At 46.4% G+C, this 17,415-nt stretch overlaps 1 protein-coding gene and 1 long non-coding RNA gene across 6 annotated transcripts in view; one reads left to right on the top strand and one right to left on the bottom strand.

Annotated features, from left to right (window-relative positions):
- Positions 1 to 14,108, bottom strand: part of RALY (RALY heterogeneous nuclear ribonucleoprotein) — a 93,758-nt gene extending 79,650 nt beyond the window's left edge. For all 5 annotated transcript variants that reach the window (XM_030915793.1, XM_030915794.1, XM_030915791.1 and 2 more), the window contains exon 1: positions 13,585 to 14,108. The gene's annotated coding sequence lies outside the window, so the exon portion shown is untranslated. The remainder of the gene's footprint in view (positions 1 to 13,584) is intronic.
- LOC104660273 lies at positions 13,962 to 15,241 on the top strand. Its single transcript, XR_004052887.1, has 2 exons — positions 13,962 to 14,084; positions 14,574 to 15,241. It is a non-coding gene; the product is annotated as an uncharacterized LOC104660273 (long non-coding RNA).
- The last annotated feature ends 2,174 nt before the right edge of the window (positions 15,242 to 17,415 follow it).

The following is a 17,415-nucleotide window of genomic DNA, read 5'->3' as shown; positions in this document are numbered from 1 at the left end:
GAGATGGGCTTTCACCATGTTGGCCAGGATGGTCTCGATCTCGTGACCTCATGATCCGCCCGCCTTGGCCTCCCAAAGTCCTGGGATTACAGGTGTACCTGGCTGACCCAGAGAACTTAAAATGATTTGCCTAAGGTCAGAGAGTGGTTTAGTGATGAAGGAACAAAAGCTTTGCAGACAGGTAGGCCTGTGTTCAAATCCAGGTGTGGCTTTGGACAAGCCACCCAACCTCTCTCAGTCTGTTTTCTGACCTACAAAATAAGAACAATACCTATTTTTGTAGGGTTGTCATGAGGGTTAAGAGATATTGTTCTGGCCGGGTGTGGTGGCTCACGCCTGTAATCCCAACACTTTGGGAGGCCGAGGTGGACGAATCACGAAGTCAGGAGATTGAGACCATCCTGGCTAACATGGTGAAATCCCGTCTCTAGTAAAAATACAAAAAATTAGCCAAGTGTGGTGGCGGGCACCTGTAGTCCCAGCTACTCAGGAGGCTGAGGCAGGAGAATGGCGTGAACCTGGGAGGCGGAGCTTGCAGTGAACTGAGATCACACCACTGCACTCCAGCCTGGGTGACAGAGCGAGACTCTATCTCAAAAAAAAAGAGATATTGTCCTTAACCAACAATTGACAGGAAATACAGAGGACAAATACAGAAAACACACCATAGGAATGCAATGAGCAAAATCCAGAACATTTTAGGAAAAATCTATAGAAAAAAACACCCAGCTTCTTCAACAAATAAATGGGGGATAACTACAGTCATGCATCACTTAGCAACGGGGATACATTCTGAGAAATGCATCATTAGGCGATTTCGTCCTTGTGCAAACACCAGTGTGCACTTACACAGTCCTGGGTGGTATAGCCTACTGCACACCTAGACTACATAGTATACGCTGTATAGAGTTGCTTCTAGGCTACAAACCTATACAGCATATTACTGTGTTGAATACTGTAGGCAACTGTAACACAATGGTAAGTATTTGTGCACCTAGAACATACAATGGGTACAGTAAAAAAAAAAATTACAATCATACTAGACCACTGTCATATCTGCGGCCCATCATTGACTGAAACATCTCTATGCAAAGCGTGACTGTAGAAGGGAACATATAAGTTATATGAGACTTAAAAGACTTAAGAACCATGTGTAGACTTTATATGAATCCTGAATCAAACTATCAAAATAAGGTTGTGACATTTACAAAACAATCGAACATTTGAACACAATCATGTGGATTTTTATTTTATTAAGTTACTGTTAAACTTTATAAAGATGGTAATGGCATTACAATTGTTTTTAGAAGTCATCTTTTAGAGACACACTGTGAAATATTTAAAGACAAAATATGATAGCTGAGATTTTCTTCAAAGCACAGAATGAAAAAAAGTAGATAGGGGTATAAATGAAACAAGACTGACCATGAACTGCTAACTGTTGAAGTCAAGTGATGGATAAATCATATTTTATAACCTATTCAACTTTGTATATATTTGAAATTTTCCATATTAAAAATAAAGAGGAATTGGTTAGGTTTCAATCCTAGCAACTCCATCTATCAGCAGCGTGACCACAGCATTTTTTTTTTTTTTTTTCTGAGACAGAGTCTCGCTCTGTCGCCCCAGGCTGGAGTGCAGCAGTGTGATCTCGGCTCACTGCAAGCTCCGCCTCCCGGGTTCACGCCATTCTCCTGCCTCAGCCTCCCGAGTAGCTGGGACTACAGGCGCCCACCACCACGCCCAGCTAACTTTTTGTATTTTTAGTAGAGATGGTGTTTCACAGTGGTCTCAATCTCCTGACCTCATGATCCACCCGCCTCAGCCTTCCGAAGTGCTGGGATTACAGGCGTGAGCCACCACGCCCGGCCGACCACGGCATATCTCTTAACCTCCCTCTGTCTCGATTTCCTAACTGCATGATCACGATCAACACAACCTACTTCTTAGGTTTGAGGTGAGAATTAAATAATATTTTATATATATAAAACGCTTCACACATAGTAACCTTCAGTAAATATGAGCTGTATTAGTATAAACACAAGGTATTAAGTACAGTATCTCAACACAGTGGACACCCAATTAATATCACTAATATGCAAGGCTGCGCTAACATTTAAAATCCAGGTCAGATTTTTTTTTTTTTTTTTTTTGAGACGGAGTCTTGCTCTGTCGCCCAGGCTGGAGTGCAGTGGCCGGATCTCAGCTCACTGCAACCTCCACCTCCCTGGTTCAAGTGATTCTCCTGTCTCGGCCTCACGAGTAGCTGGGATTACAGGCAGGCGCCACCACGCCCAGCTAATTTTGGTATTTTTAGTAAAGATGGGGTTTCACCATGTTGGCCAGGATGGTCTCGATCTCCTTACCTCATGACCTTACCTCATGATCTGCCTCCCTCGGCCTCCCAAAGTGTTGGGATTACAGGCTGTGAGCCACTGTGCCCGGCCCATCAGATTTTTAAATCAACTACTCAACTAGTCTCCTCGACAGGGGGCCTAGAAATTCTCTAGTGAAAGTCCCTAGTGGCAGCTCTAGCACCATGTCTATCTTGACAAACACCCCATGACCTGACACAGGATCAGAAGCTGACTAATGTTTAACATGAAAGTGCTGTTCTCTGGAAGCAGGCAGCGCCACCTTATTTTCCCCAACCAAGTAATTTAAGGTACATTTTCTAATATTTGCTGACAGAACAAAGAAAGGCTCTAAGACATGATCAATGTTCATGCCAACCTTCAAAGTGATTTGGTAAAACTACACAAAATAAACACCCAGCTAGGGTCCACTGGCAGGATAAAAGCTGACAAAGAAATGGCAATTTTTTCCCTGAGCAAATATACAAGTAATAGATGAGCTCTGAGAGATTAAGTTCTGTAGGTTTCAGTATTCCCTTCCCTCCCCAACAATTTTAAGAAGAAAAACTCTCTTTTGATATACTTCAAGTATGACTGTTTACTGGATTAATTTCCTTCCTGAAATGATGTAATTATAAGCAAAGAGATCATTCTCATCCTTTTATCCAGTTTAAATACAAACTGGCTTCATAACCACATGACCTTGCTCTGCTCTGAGAGGCTATGAGAAGGTATCACCCATCTCCAAAGTGTGGGACACTTCCACCACCTGCTCATTAGCAGAAATATGGATGCTACTCAGTCTAGTCATTCATCTGTGCCTCTACTCAAGTTGTCCCCATTGCACAGAATGTTCTCTATTTCTGCAGCCTAATCACCTGTGAACACTCTTTCTGGAAAAGGGGGGAAGGGAAGTACATCAGTTGAGGAAAAGATACCTGGCTGTTGCTTCTAAGCAGTATGGGAGATACAGTACAGACATGGCAATACTGGTATTTCATAATCTGTAAGTACAACCAGACAGAATATTAGAAATTAAAATGGTCCTGGACAACAGATGGTCATTATCCTTATCCTGCAAGGTCCAGCACAAATACTCACTGGTCCACAAATGTTCCTTGGGAACTCCCCCTCTGCCCCTCCTCCATGTACAAAGGAAGCAATCTCTTCCCCTTCTGACCTTCCCAATCACTGTACCCCTTTATGGTACTTGCTATGTGAGAATTCATATTATGGTTCTTAAAATTCACATCTATACTAACCAGAATGGCTTCAAATGAAAAAGACAGCTAATCCCAAGCATTTACAAGGACACAGAACAGCAGCAATTTTCTCATCGCTAACCATGTAATCTGGCAGGCCTTTTAAAACTGTGGCGTATTTACTAAAGCTAAACATATGCCTAACCTAGGACTTCGAGTATGAGGTTAGAGAACACTCACTCACTGTTCCCGCTACACAGTTCACCTCTAGTCTTTTGCTTCATCATTGCCCCTGTCCAAATGCTTTCATCACACCTTTTCCCAATCCCAGAGACCAGCTGAGATCACTCTCCCTGCTCCCTACAAAGAGATCGATCTCCCCTCCTATGGAAAATTCTGCCACTTACCTTTCACCTCTGACAAATGATTAATGGATTCTTCACATATAAATTGTCTCGTGATTTTACAATGTTCTAATTTGCTCCTCACAATAACATTGTGAGGAAGGCAAGATATGAAGTATTAACCGCACTTCATAGACGAGAAAATGGAACTTCAGAGTGAGAGATGACATCTCCAGTTTACATGGCCTTATTATTCCAGACCCCACAGGCAATGCTAAATTGTTGGAAGAAATAGGGAGCACAACACAGCATCCCAAGTAACATTTCTCTCTGAAGGGTAGGAAAGAGGGATGAGCCCTTCAAAACCAGGAGAGCCTCAATGTGCCCACCATTTCCATTTGCTAGGGCTCCTTGCTGCGAAGTGTTCAAAGGCGGCTAGCAGAGGCAGTGGCAATGGGCTTCACAAACTACAAAATAATCACAATTATTAAACCACAGACTGATCGAATGCCAGAAACCACACCTCAGATAACTCCACTTGCATACAAAACAGAGCAATTTTATTTCAAAATAGAGTGTAATAAAACTTAAAATAATTCAGTATGAAACTTAATTTTCTTCATTTCTTCATAAGAAGCAAAACAATACCAAATCTTCTTGAAGCCAGCCAGAGAACTGTTTGGGTGTCCAGATGCAGGTATCTGGCCACCCAAACCTGAAGGGCAATGTTGTCCCCTATTCTAACATTCCTGCCTTTACACACTGGGTGTTGGACACCTTAGCAGCGGAGGATAAATATCTGTAAAAAACAGAAGGGAGAGAAGGGAATGCCAAAAAAAAAAAAAAAAAGTCTACACACTGGAAGTCAGATTATCAAACTGGTCTCCTTGTCTACTGACGTAGCCATCAATTATGGTTATTTTCCGTTTGAACTCTCAATCCAAATATACCAGCCAGGGCAGCAGGCTGGATTTGAATTACTTCTCTGTCTTCCTCTCAAGACTCAAAGTAATTTGTGGACAGGAATTATGTCTTGTTGGTTTTTATGTTCTCCACAAGGAGAACACATAGGGGGTACTCCAAATTCCTGGAACGAATGGTTGAGATTAGGGATGGAAGGCTGTTGGACTCCCAAGCATAAATAATCATGCCACAGCAACTAAGTAACTTCCTCTGAACCCTAATTTGAGGAAGGGTTGATTTTAATTGGTGTAAGAATCAATTTAGGGTGAATCTTTAAAAGTCTGAAGAGAAGTTATTCTTTTTTTTTTTTTTTGAGACGGAAGTCTCGCTCTGTCGCCCAGGCTGGAATGGAGTGGCCGGATCTCAGCTCACTGCAAGCTCTGCCTCCCGGGTTTACGCCATTCTCCTCCCTCAGCCTCCCGAGTAGCTGGGACTACAGGCACCTGCCACCTCGCCCAGCTAGTTTTTTGTATTTTTAGTAGAGACGGGGTTTCAACATGTTAGCCAGGATGGTCTCGATCTCCTGACCTCGTGATCCGCCCGTCTCGGCCTCCCAAAGTGCCGGGATTACAGGCTTGAGACACCGAGCCTGGCCGAGAAGTTATTCTTGTGTTCAACTGAGTCACGCACAGCCCTCATTATTACACTGGCAGCAACACCATTCCTCAGTACCACCTTACAGGTATCCGCAAGAACAAAATTCCAAAGCCTTAAATTAATGTTCTGGATAAAAAGGAAATAACATGGCTGGGCGCGGTGGCTCACACCTGTAATCCCAACACCTTGGGAGGCACAGGCGGGCAGATTACGAGGTCAGGAGATTGAGACCATCCTGGCAAACACTGTGAAACCCCGTCTCTACTAAAAACACAAAAAATTAGCCAGGCGTGGTGGCGGGCGCCTACAGTCCCAGCTACTCTGGAGGCTAAGGCAGGAGAATGGCGTGAACCCAGGAGGAGGAGCTTGCAGTGAGCCGAGATCATACCACTGCACTCCAGCTTGGGTGACAGAGCAAGACTCTGTCTCAAAAAAAAAGGTAACATTTGACTTCTCAGTATAGTGTGGTAATATCTCTTACAAAGAAAACCCAGATCTAGATAAATGAAGTTATGGAAATGACCCTTTTAAATCTACTGCTGGGCTTGCTTTCACTAACAAATAATTTCAAAGGAAACTAGACAAAAAGATCAACAGACACCATGTAAACAGTACCATTAACTAAGCTTATTAAAATCCTTAATAAAATAAACAAACAGGAGACAGCTAAATACCAGATAAATGCTTCTGGAAATGAAGAAAATCTGGCCAATAACATTAAGCTTCTAAATCTGGCATTCTAAAAGAAAATATTTACTTGGAATAAAGCAGTGACAAACAGAACTATTCAGTCTCTACAGATGGCACTTCAAGGGGCAGGTAACCCCAGTAGGGGTATATACTCCAAAAGCTAAAGCTCTCAAGAAATGCAAGTTTCTGGTCCAGTGTTTTTTCATTACTACCGCTGCGTGAGAATCTTAAAGTGTTTTTTTTTTCCTTTATTATGTGACTTTAAAGTTTGCTACATATTTAAATGTAATTTTTTTATAGTCTTAGACTCCAAGTTTGTCCCATGAGGCTACAGCTCCAAGTTTATAATGGAACTCAGCATACAATTTGATAAATTCATCTCACAAGCAATTTTTCAGCAAGCTGTCTATTCTAAAAAGCAATATCCATCTGTTTATATACTGAAAGGTATCGTCTGTGAACCCAGAATTTAACCCTCTGAGATCCTCTCAATACTTTAGCAAAGTCCTTTCTCCTTCCAGAGAGAAATTCTCAAGCCATTTCCACAAAACTGTAAAAAGGTAGAAATATCACTTAAGATTATCTAGTCCAATTCCCTTGTTTCACAGACAGGAAGACAGAGATCCCAGAGACTATTAGATACCTACAATCAACATGGGTTTGGTAAGCATCAAAAGCCCACTGACGGCTGTTTTCCCCAAACTCACTGGTGTGTTGGGAAGATAGCCAGATTTGCACTTTAGTTAGTAGAGCACTCCCTGGGAAACTCAAGTATGTACCCTCTAGGAAACCCAAGTATTCAGCCACAACCCCCTATCCCAACCCCAGAATAAAGAACAGGGGGCAGTGGGTGTCTTAAATGGTTCTTCTGGAGATGGAGACTAGAGCCCAGGGACAATATCCCATCTTTCCTTCCTTCCTCCCAGGAGGTACAGGACATTGATTACCATGAAAGCCATTATGAAATGACAGAAGACGCTAACACTGAGAAAATTAAGGCAAGGCTGTGGAAACAAAAGATGATAAACATTAATACTTGGCCAGATACCTGCTTCTACTTATTCATTCGAAGAGAGGGGAGAAGTGAGAGAGAGAGGGACCTCCAGCACTTTTTCTGACCCCACCTCCCCACCCCCACTTTTTGGACCTTTACAGAATTTCAGGGACTCCCCAGATGATTTTATGAGGAAACAAGGCTATAAAAAGGGCCTTAGTCCAGCCCACACATTGACCAAACGATGCTCAGGCTAGTGACAAGACTTCCTATTTATTCCACTGCACACTGTCTCTATTCCTAAGGGTCTGTGAGCTGCATCCTGAGCACAGGTCTGAAACTATCCTTACAGTATCCAGGGGGAAGTTGCAGGACAAGCAGGTTAACGGCTGTCATTTTCTCCCTTCCAGCTATACATTTTATGCATGAAGCCAAAATTGGATAAGACCAAGACACTCAAGTGAAAACCTTGCTATCTCCACCCCCATTCCCCCCTCACCAATGCCAAACTAAGAAGGGGGAGAGGAAGAAAGAAAATACCTCTCCTAAAGATATATTATCTAAACCACCACCTAGAATCCTAAAATGTAATTGCTAGAAGGGACCTTGTGGGTCATCTAGTCATTATTTGGATGAATAAACCTAGACACCTGCCACCTGAGAAAAAGACTGGCGCACACAGTGGGGTCTCCTGACTCCTATCCCTAATAAAAACCCTTCCGGGTCCCTCTCCATCCTGTCCTACCCTGCCCTGCCCCATCCACCCTCTCCCCAGGCCACTGCTGTATCCAAGCTACTGAGATTTCTGCCCTTCTGGATTATGAGTTCCTTAGGATAAGTTTTACTCATCTTTGTTGTCCCAGTGCCTAGCAGAGAGTAAGCAGAGAAGTGGCTTCGACTTAGAGAGGAATACACTAATATATGAAAAGACCAGTGCCAAAGGACGTAGCCTGGAGAAAATGTAAGCTTTTCTTGGCTTAACGTAAGTAGTTTCCAGGTTGTGCCATGCCCGGATGTCTAGGATTGAATATTTCCTCTCTTCCTAATGTTCGCATCATCCAGTTTAGCCAGGAACATGACCAGTTGTGCCATACTCTCACTCTCTCCCTTTCAGATCTGACACAAAGAACTGGAATCCACAACTAGAGGTAAGTAAAAGCACATGTAAGGAGACCCTGCATAAGAAACCCTACCCCCTCCCTTACGTGCTCCTTCTTCTCCTGTGTCCCCACCTCAATAAACAGCACCCATTTACAAAACTGCACCAGGTAGAAACCGGATGTCATCCTGATTCTTTCCTTACCCTCCACACCAATAATCTTTGTCTCATGACTCAATTCCACCTTTTTTCTTTCCCTTTTTTTTTTTTTTTTTTTTTTTTTTTTGAGACAGAGTCTCACACCCGGGCTGGAGTGCAGTGGTTCGATCTCAGCTCATTGCAACCTCCACTTCCCAGGTCCAAGTGATTCTCCTGCCTTAGCTTCCCACGCAGGTGGGATTACAGGTGCTGCCACCACACCCGGCTAATTTTTTTCTGTATTTTTAGTAGAGACGGGGTTTCACCATGTTGGCCAGGCTAGTCTCAAACTCCTGACCTCAGGTGATCCACCCACTTTGGCCTCCCAAAGTGCTGGGACTACAAACATGAGCCACCAGGCCCAGCAATTTCATCTTTTTTCTACACACACTCTTGCACATGCTCTCCCACCACCTTCATTTGAAACACCATCACCTCTTGCCAACCTCCTAACTGGTCTCTCTGCCCACAGTGCTCTAGCTCTCCAGTCCACTCCTGAACAGGCAGCCAGAGATATCCTTCCAAAATGCACATTGAATCATGGCCCCCTCACCTTGGGATGAAGTCCAAACTCCTCAACACAGGCAAGAAGGCCCTTTCCTGACTTGGCTTCTGCTCTGCCTACCTTGAAAGTCTCCTGTCTGGCCACATCCACCCACCTCAAGCATTATGCTCCACCCAAGAATCCTGAGAAATTTGTTTAGCCCTCTTGGCCCGTTTCTTCAACTACAGAATGGGAATAATAATAGTACTTACTTTCAGGATGGTTATGGGAAGAAATAAGTTAATACAAATTAAATTCTTAGAATAGTACATAATGGATATGGTAAATGGCCAAAAGTCTTAACCTATTATCACCATTTTGGAACTTGCTGTTCCTTCTACCTACAGCAGTCTTATCTCTGCCTCCTTCCTGACTCCCCAGATCTCTTCTTTTCCTGGCTTATGTCTGTTCTTCTCCTGAGGGCTAGGCTTAACCAACTTCTCCTCCAAAGAAGCCTTCCCTGACCTTCCAGTGCTGGGTTAGGCATCATTTTTCTGTGCTCTCCTGGTACCTGTCCCTGTCACAACACTTCTCACACTGCCTGTTTCCTTGCCTATCTTTCCCACTAGGCTATACGAACCCAAATCCCTGAGCGTAGTACCAGGTCTGACAGATGCTTACTAATTGTTCAGTGAATGAAAAACTTTCCAAAAATGAGGTATCCAATGAAAGTCTCAACAAGTAACCAACTCAAATGTCAGCCAAGTAGCTGGTCTAAATGACTATAAGGTCCCTCAACTACAAGATTCTATCCAATAAATTCAACACATTGACCTCATGGGTCACATTTGTTTTAACTTTAATATGTAGGCAATGTTGGGGCCATCAGATTTTTAAGGAGAGTGTGACATGACCAGACACACATTACCCATCTCTGAGACACCACCTCTCCCAACCCCCCGTTGTTATCAGGACAAAATTCCAACCATCTTCATAAACATAAAAAGCCCACTCCCCTAAATACACCAACACAAAAAATGGTCAAAGGACATTTTGACAGGCTATATGCAGCATCTAACTTCATCTTAACCAACTGCAAGCAGTGAGGATCCATAAACATCCTCTAAGAACCCAAAAGCTAATCCCTCCTGTGTGTCTTTATGGAAAGAGGGGGACGAAAGAGGGAACATTTCATAAAGGTGATCTACTTAATCATCCTGAGTAGTTTTGATCCAAGCTGCTGTCACTGCACTGTTATTCCTGATAATTGCAGCCCCATATCCCCAAACCCTAGACTGTCAGAAAGGCAGCTGCAAACAAGGTGAGGCTGGGAAGTTATCTAGGTTCTATTTTAAGGGTGTAATAGCTTGGTGTGGTGGCTCACACCTATAATCCCAGCACTTTGGAAGGCCAAGACAGGGGGATCACCTGAGATTCAGGAGTTCGAAGCCAGCCTAGCTAACATGGTAAAACCCCATCTCTATTAAAAATATAAAAATTACCCAGGCGTGGTGGTGCAAGCCTGTAGTTCCAGCTACTCGGGAGGCTGAGGCAAGAGAATCCCTTGAACCCAGCAGGCTGAGGTTGCAGGGAGCCAAGATTGTGCCACCGCAATCCAGCCTGGGCGACGGAGTCAGACTCCGTCTCCAAAAACACAGGGTATAAGGTCTCTTCTGCGGATACTGAGGGAGCCAGCAGAGATTCAAAACAGGCTTCAGTGATAAGGAAGCTCAACCTAAGGGGGAGAAAAGTAGGTCTTACTCAGAGATACAACCAGGCCTGGGTTCCTGCTCTGGAGCTGCATGCCACATCTCTGCTGCAGGCGAGGACTAATATTTTGCATTTACAATGCACGCTGAGACTAAAGAAGACATTAAGTGTGCCAGCTTTGCAGTCACAAAAGGACAAATATTGCATGATTCCACTTACATGAGGTTCCTAGAGTAGTCAAATTCATAGAAAGTAGAATGATAGTTTTCAGGAGGCTGGAGGGAGGAGGGAATGGGGAGTTAGTTTAATGGGTACAGAATTTCAGTTGGGGAAGATAATGGACAGTGATGATGGTTGCATAACCATGTGAATGTACTTAATGTCACATAACGTACACTTTGAAATGGTTAAATGGTTAATTTTATGTTATATATTTTTTACCACAATTTTTTTTTAAAAAGCATGCCAGTTTTAAGGTTATACTGTCTGCAGTCTGAATACTGCCTTGGCCACTTACCAGTTACATGACCCTGAGGCAGGTAATGTAACCTCTCTAAGCCTGTTTCTTCTATAAAACAGGGATAATAATAGTACTTAATTCACAGGTTGCTCTGAAAATTAAGTAATATCGTCCATAAAGTCCTCAGTCCATTGGCTGGTGGCACACGTTAAGTACTTAATAAATTTAGCTATTACTACTGCCACTATAAAGCACTTTCACAGCCTTTTTTTTAATAATCCCCACAACAATCCTATGAGAGTTTACATATAAGGAAACTGAGGCTCAGAGAGCCACGAGTGGCTCAGTTTATGATGCCAAATCAAATCCTCTGCTTCAGAGAGGTGTTTTGTCCTCACTACTTACTCATTCTGTCATCTAAGGCAAGTGCTATGCTATGTCTCCATTCCCTCACAGTAAAAGAGACATAAATCAAGCTCTACAAACTCCCTCACAGAAATGGATTAGAAATTAAACCACATAATGGTTATGGAAAAGTATATAAGCCATAAACACATAAAACCGAAGTGGTGACTTGTGAGAACTAGTACACCTGTGCTTAAACCTGGCCTCCTCTTAATACTAACCATAAGGCACAGAAAGTAGTGGGGACTACAAAACTTCCTTGGGATTTCCAATTACTCAGGATTCCTGACCTTAAGACCTGAATAAGTGATTTCGTGCCCTTTTAAGAAGTGGCAAGGTATGGGAGAAATAAAAGTATTACTGGATTAGGAGTAAGACTGGGAATTTCAGTTCTCACTCTGACAAGGCAGTCTGAATTCAGACAACTTACTTCCCCTTTCCAAGGTTCTGTTAGCAGGGAAGCAGGGAAAGGCAGGTATGGAAAAAGGTGGACCAGATGGTCTGTAAGACCCCTTTCAACTCCTACATAGGACTCCTAAATCCAGAATCCTGGCCAGGCACCACAGACCTACCAGACTCCAAAGAACTAATGTGAACATCAAGAGACTCCTCAAGACCTGGCCCAGAAACTCCCTTGCCTGATTTTTAGACACTCCCTCAAACCGGATCACATTGAAAAACTGGAACATTTGCCAAAGTTAATTTTAGTTCACTTTAACCACTCTGGGCCTTATCTGAAAATAGGAGAAATATTTGTTTGAAAGCAGATGACTTGAGCGATTCCCCCTAACCCCCATCAAACTAGGACTGATAAATCTAAACATAGAGAACCTGCAAGGTCTGGGAGGAGGAACACGCTACACACAAACTAAAGGGTGGATCCCACCGTTTACAATCTCAAACCTTCCTTGAGCCAAAACCCCCGGGAATCTGAGTTGTGTTTGAGTCCTGGAGTCTGCATCCATCAACTTCTAATTGTCGCAATTCCAGCAAGGAATTCATCCAAACCTTTTCCTTTGGAGCTATGGTAACCCCAGAATGGAATTTCATCCATAGTATACTGGACAACGGCCCAGAAGTCAGGGAAAACCCAGTTATGTCCCTAATTAAATGGTGTGACCCAAGGCTAGGTAAAAATGCCCTCTGCACTAAGAGATGATATATGTTCACACCAGGAAATATTAATAAATAACAGGTACTGGCACCGCTCCTTTGCACTTCTGTGGCTACTGTGACTCGGAGAAAATTACCTGACCCCTCTGTGCCTTGATTTCTGCTTCTGTAAACGAGGATAAACCAGAAGGCCGTTGTGAGCATTAAATAAAATAAGGCTTGGGAAGTTCCCGGGTGAAGTCTCATTAAATGCTCCCTGTTGGTGTTAACCACTTCTTTCACATATTAGTTCCCTCCCTGAATCCATGAACACCCCGCGAGGCGGGTTTCCCTTTCCCCCCATGTCACCGAGAGGCAAACTAAGGCTCGGCCGCCAAGGGGGCTGAGGAAAACGCGGATACGGCCCCAGTTCGAGGGCCCGTTGTTGTTTCTCTCCGACCCCAAGGCGTGCGAACAGCCCAGAAGAGGCGGGAGCCGAGGCAGGGTCAGCTCTGGGCGCCTCCGGGAGCCCGTAGACCCAGCCCGGGGAGGAGAGCCGGAAGCAGCCGCGGCCGGGCCCGCCCGAGGCCTCCCTGGAGCTGCCTCCGTTCCCCCTCCCTCCGCCCCTCGTCGGGCGGGGCGGGGCACGAGCACAAAAGACTCCAACTTCCGAGCGGGCGCGGGCCCACCCAGCCAACTACTGGCCCGGACTTGGCCCGCGGGAAAGGAGCAGGCAGGGAACGCCAGGGCGGCCGGGAGCGGGACCGGGCGCAGAGGGCTGGGGCCGGCGACCCGGGGCGGCGGGTCCCAGTGGGAGAAAGGAGCGGCGGAGGGGGCCTAGAGTTACTCGGGCTCCCGGGAACTCCCCGAAGGGCAGAAATAAGAGTTTCTAAATATAGGCAGCGGCCTGCCTGAAGAAGTGAGTGAACGGAAAGGTACAAAGCACACACCCTCCCCGCACCCCTAAGGAGACGCCCGCAGCCCCCACTCACCCGCGCCGAGAGGTCTGGAGGAAGCCGCGCGGCTGGGAAGGAGGCGGTACTGTCGCACTCGGGGACGTAAGGGAGGGAGGAAAAGGGCAGCTGCGGCGGGAGGAGGCTGGGCACACGCGCGGGGGAGTCGTCGTCGTCGTCGTCGTCGCCGCCGCCGCCTCCGCCGCCGCTACCGCCCCCTCAGCTTCTCCAGGTTCCGCTGCCCCGCGCCCGCGCCGCTCGCGCGCCCCGCCGCACTGACAGCGGCGCGAGCCCCGCAGCCGCGAGCCCTGCCCTCGGCCGGCACCACTGAGGCGCGCGGGGGTGGGGGCACCCGGAGCGGCTCCCCGCTGCTCAGCCCCGCCCGCCGCTCCGGCCCTGGTCCCGGGCTCTCCCCCTCTCTCTGTCTCCCCGGAAGGACACGGTGACACCAGCACGAGGAGTCTGCAGCCCCGCCCAGAAACAGCCTGGCTTCTCAAGCGCATGGGCTCTCCCCACCCTCTCAGCCTGGCTTTGGAAAGGTCCAGAGCTTCGGCGGGGACAGGAGGAAGGCGGGGCCTGAAAGGGAGGAGGGACTGAGACGCGGCTTGGGGAGGCGGGGCTGGGGCGGGAAGAGAGAGTCGCACAGGTTTGGAGCCGAAGTAGGGGCGGAGCTAAGAGGGTGATGAGGCCCTGGGAAGAGGGTCGCCGGACAGGCAGGGAAGGCGGTGCAGGCGATGGAGAGCTGGGAGCCAGGGCAGTGCTTGAAAGGAGATGCTGTGGGCGGGGCTAAATGGAGAACCGCCCAGAGAGCGGAGCCACGGACGGAGGGAGGCGGGGCTGAAGAGAAGCCTAGAGTGGGAGGAAGATAGAAGCGGGCCTGAAGGAGGCGGGCCCGGAAGCAGGGAGGGGAGGAGGGGCCCCAGGGGTGCCTACTCTGGGTGGGTGCCGGAAGGAGGCGAGCCCCAAGGAAGGACTGAGGGGTGGTGCTTGAGGTGGGCGGGGCCTGGAGATGGCGCTGAAACCTGCAGGATGCGGGCGGTGCAGGAGGGATCCGGAAGAGACGAGGCAGGAAGAAACTCCTGGTCCTTTCGCTTCAAGGGACGTGGCACTTAGGGTGAGCATAGCTCTTCGCTGCCTAATCTGGGACTGGGCGAAGAGGCCGCGCTGAGGGTGATGTCCGAAAAAGATGCAGGAGATGTTTTATAACTTGATCCAGGTGCTAGTCGTCCCTCCTACACATTTCTCCTCTCGGGATCTCTCACTTGAATCAGTGTTCCAGCCTCCAGTGAACCAGAGTCTTCCTAACGAGTGCACAAGAGGCCCGTTGTCCTTCATTCCTCAGCTATGGACTTCCCTGAAAGTTGAGAACTGACCATATTCTCTATGCCTGCTCTGACCTGTGATTTCACGACTCACATCGCTTCCCCAGAACCTGCTTAACAGAAGGGATTCCTGAGAATGGAGCAGAATTTGAATTCAGAGTCCTGGCTTTGCCATACCAGCAGTTATATTTGCCCTTCTGTTGTTTAATGACTCCCTGCCCTGCTTCAAAAGGAAGAGAAATCAAATTAAAGAGTTGACGACCCTGAGCGCAAGGCCTCGGACGTTATTCCCCAAACTCTGCTTTAATATCACCTCCTCAAAAGAAATCTTCCCTGAACACCTTGTCTCAAGATGTTCTCTAGTTTATCTTCTTGTTCTGTCATTTATTTGTTCATTGTGTGTTTTTTGCGATGGAGTCTCACTCTGTCGCCTAGGCTGGAGTGCAGTGGCACGATCTCGGCTCTCTGCAACCTCTGCCTCCTGGGTTCAAAGCGATTCTTGTGCCTCAGCCTCCCAAGTAGCTGGAATACAAGCGTGTAACACCATGCCCGGCTAATTTTTGTGTTTTTAGTGGATATGGGTTTTCACCATATTGGCCAAGCTGGGCTCTAACTCCTGACCTCAGGGGATCCGCCTTGGCCTCCCAAAGTGCTGAGATTAGAGGCGTGAGCTACCTCACGCCCTGCCATGTTTGTACAGTTTTTGAGACACGATCTTATTCTGTTGCCCAGGCTGGAGTGCAGTGGCATGATCAAGACTCACTGCAGCCTCGACCTCCCAAACTCAATCCTCCCACCTCAGCCTCCCTAGTAGCTGGAACTACAGGCATGTGCTATCACTCTGGGCTGTTCACTATACTGTCCAAGCTGGTCTTGAACTCCTGAGCTGAAGTGATCCTCCTGCCTTGGCCTTACAGGCGTGAGCCTCCACACCCAGCAGAAGGGAGACATTTCTAAGGAAATATGCTGGCAACACTAGCTAACACTTAGTGAGAATTTACTAATTGCCATGCAGTCTGCTAAGTGCTTTTCAATCGTATTTAATTTCCACAACACCCCTATGTGGTAGGTATTGTTCTTACCCCATTGTACAGATGAGGAAACTGTGGCACAAAGAGGTTAACTTTCCCAAGGTCACACAGCTGGTGATGGAGTCCAACTTTGGGTCCTGCATGCTGAATTACTTTATTTCCTACTCCCTAATTATTAAGGACCTAGGGTCATTAGTCCAATAAGGTGAAGAATGAAGATGCCACATTCTTTCGCTTTCTGGATAGTGTGGCATAGGGTACGATCCCTACCTAGAGTTGCAGCAGATTTTTTTTTTATTTTTAGCCATTATGAGGGAAGCCAGCCAGAAGACACAACCATCACACGGAGGAGGGCAAGACAAAAAACATTACAGAAAAAAATGAACCAGAGACTGGTGCAGCCATTCCTGAAGCTTGACCCACCTCTGGACCTTAACATGAACAAATACATTTTTATAGTAATTTGAGTTGTGATTTTTATAACCTGCAGCCATAATTTCCTAACTAAAACAGATAAGTACAGTTCAACAGGTGGAGATAATAAATGATAAAGTGTCAAGATTGGAAGAATATAATGTAATTTGGTTTGACTGCATTTTTAATCCCCTTAGTAATCCTACAAGGTTAGTTCTGTTTTTTTCCCCCATTTCACAGATGAGGAAATGTGATATGGCCAATGTAGGGCTACACAGGAGGCTGAAGCAGGAGAATTGCTTGAACCCGGGAGGTGGAGTTTGCAGTGAGCCAAGATCACACCACTTCACTCCAGCCTCGGTAACAGAGCGAGACTCTGCCTCAAAAACAAAACAAAAGAAAAGTTATTCTGCTTTCTCTTGGAATCCATAAAATCATGAACTATTTATAATTGGAAAGTTCCTCCAAGACACTTCATCTAGGGGTTTTCAAACTTCTCAAGCTGTCCACCTTTCTTACGCAAGACCTTTCACGGAAAGGCAAGGCATGAAACAGATGAGGGAGAAGAGATGGCTTTGCTTGAAGTAGGGGAGAGGAACCCAGAGTCCTTCCTGCTAGACCTTCCCACCCCAGCCACAGGCCACCCTTCTTAAGCAGTGATCCCTCCACAAAATCCCAGGGTGTTACAGAATACAGTTTAAGAATCACCATTCTTGCCGGGCGTGGTGGCTTAAGCCTGTAATCCCAGCACTTTGGGAGGCCGAGACGGGTGGATCACGAGGTCAGGAGATCGAGACCATCTTGGCTAACACGGTGAAACCTCGTCTCTACTAAAAAAAAAAAAAAAACTAGCCGGTCGAGGTGGCGGGCGCCTGTAGTCCCAGCTACTCGGGAGGCTGAGGCGGGAGAATGGCGTAAACCCGGGAGGCAGAGCTTGCAGTGAGCTGAGATCCGGCCACTGCACTCCAGCCTGGGCAACAGAGCAAGACTCTGTCTCAAAAAGAAAAAAAAAAAAAAAAAGAATCACCATTCTTTCCCAGGTCCTGTTTTACAGATAGGGAAATGGAGGCTCAGAAAGGCATAGATATTTACTTAATGGTTCT

This window comes from Rhinopithecus roxellana, chromosome 13, assembly GCF_007565055.1.
Source record: "Rhinopithecus roxellana isolate Shanxi Qingling chromosome 13, ASM756505v1, whole genome shotgun sequence".
Taxonomy (NCBI): Eukaryota; Metazoa; Chordata; class Mammalia; order Primates; family Cercopithecidae; genus Rhinopithecus; species Rhinopithecus roxellana.
Note: the sequence above shows the minus strand (reverse complement) of the source record. Positions and strands in the feature narration are given on the sequence as shown.